We start from the raw sequence: 2,317 nt of genomic DNA on the forward strand, positions 1-2,317 counted from the left end.
GATGGGGGAAGCCCTATTGGGGTGGATCTGTGGTGCACAGGGTTCAAAAGCTGGGGGACTTTCACCCCCTCATACAGGTGTCAGTAGGGTGTTGGGGGGAGGTGTCAGAAGGTCACTTTGAGGCTTTGGGCAGGTCACCGTCCTTCTCTGCACCTTGTTTTCTGTGAAGTGAGTGGGTTGGACAAGACTGTCTATGAAGTCCCTTGCAGTTCTGAGTTCTCAGATGCACTGTCACCTGTATCACCTTGTCCAGTCCTTCGAGCATCCCAACAAGAAGGGTGCCATTGCCATTATTATCGCCACTTTATAGATGACACAACAAATTTTTAGGGAGGAAAAGTGACATTAGCCAGGTTACCCAGCCAGTCAGTGGCCTGCCCGGCATCCACGCTCTAGTGCAGCCAGACCCATTCCCTCCAGTGACACAGATGTGCTGGGTGCCTGCTGTTGAAGCTTATGTGGTCTCAGAGAACGTGGCGGGCCAGTGGTGACTGGCTCTGCATTATGTTGTAGATATGAGCAGCTGTAAGCAGAGCTCGAGAGGAGAATAAGAATTTCTTGAGAGGCCCTAGGCAGTGTGCCCAACACTGTGATATGCACTTGAGTACGATCGTATTCAGTAATTTCAGTACTCTGTGAGGGAGGATATTAGTTTCCTGTGACTGCTGTAACAAATTACCACAAACTTTGATGGTTTGAGAACAGCACAAATTTATTCCCTCACAGTTATGGATGCAAGAAGCTCAAAATCAAGGGGTCACCAGGACTGTGCTCCCTCCGAAGCCTCTAAGGGAGGCTCCTTCCTCTCACCTTACACCTTCTAGTTTCGTGTTCCTTCGCTTATAGGGACATCACCCCAATCTCTGGTTCTGTTTTTGCATGACCTTCTCACAAGGACACCAGTCGTTGGAATGTAGGCCCCATGCTAAATCCAGTGTGATATTATTTAGAGATCCTTAATTAATTACATTTGCAAATATCATATTTCCAAGTGAGATCTCATTCTGAGGTCCCTGGTGGACATGAATTTGGTGGGGGGACATGATTCAGCCTTCTACAAGGCTCGGTCTACAGATGAGAAATCTGAAGCTCACTCTCATGCCATGAGACATTACCCTCATACCTGTTCCTTAATGACTTAGGAACCAATGCCGAGTTCTGGATCATTTTAACACCTTCCTTCTCAGAGAGAGAGAGAGAGAGAGAGAGAAAAAGAGACATACAAAAAGCCCATGTGACCCTTACCTTACACCATATACAAATATTACCTGAAAATGGATCAATGACCTAAATGTAAGAGCCAAAACTGTAAAAACCTTAGAAGAAAACATTGGTCAAAATCTTCATGGCGTTGGAGTTAGCCATGTTGGTGGCTCGGACACCAAAAACAGAGGCAACAAAAGAAAAAATAGATACACTGAACTTCCTCAAAATTAGAAATGGTGCCAAAGGGCACCATCAACAGTGAAAAGGCAACAACCTACAGAATGGGAGAAAATATTCGCAAATCATATATCTGACAAAGGATTACTATAAACTGCTACAACTCCACAGCAACAGCAACAACAACAAACAACCCAATTAAAAAATAGGCTCCAAAGATGTGCAAAGCCAGGAAGCACGTGAAAGCCTGTCTGACAACTCTCGTCACTACCAAAACCACAGTGAGATACTACTTCACACCTGTGAGGATGACTATAATAAAAAATAAATCAACTGAAACTAGCAAGTGTTGGCAAGGACATGGAGAAATGGAAACCCTCATACACTGCTGCTGGGAATGTGAAATGGTGCAGCCACCGTGGGAAGCATATGGCAATCATGTTCCTCAAGAAATTGAATCTAGAATTGCCATCTGATCTAGCAATTCCACCCCTGTGCATATGCCCTGAAGAATTGGAAGCACAGATGTGAACAGATGTTTGTGCGACCGTGATCATAGTAGCAGTATTCACAATGACCAAAAAGTGGAGACAACCCAAGTGCCCACTGACTGATGAGTGGAGAAACACAATGTGGCATATATGGACACTGGAATACTATTCAGTTATAAAAAGGAACAAAAATTTGATAGGGGCAACCACATGGATAGACCACGGAAACCCTATGCTTAGTGAGAGAAACTAGATGCAGCAGGACAAATATCGTATGATTCTATTTATTGGAAGTACATCGGCTGGAATAGGTACATCCACAGAGACAGAAAGTAGAATGGAGGTTACCATGAGTTGGGGGTGGGGAAAGGGGGAAGTTATTATTGCATGGATAGAGTTTATGTTGGGGATGAAGAAACGTTTTGCACATAGATGGTGGTGAC

This window comes from Crocuta crocuta, unplaced genomic scaffold (assembly GCF_008692635.1).
Source record: "Crocuta crocuta isolate KB4526 unplaced genomic scaffold, BGI_CrCroc_1.0 scaffold1304, whole genome shotgun sequence".
NCBI classification, from domain to species: domain Eukaryota; kingdom Metazoa; phylum Chordata; class Mammalia; order Carnivora; family Hyaenidae; genus Crocuta; species Crocuta crocuta.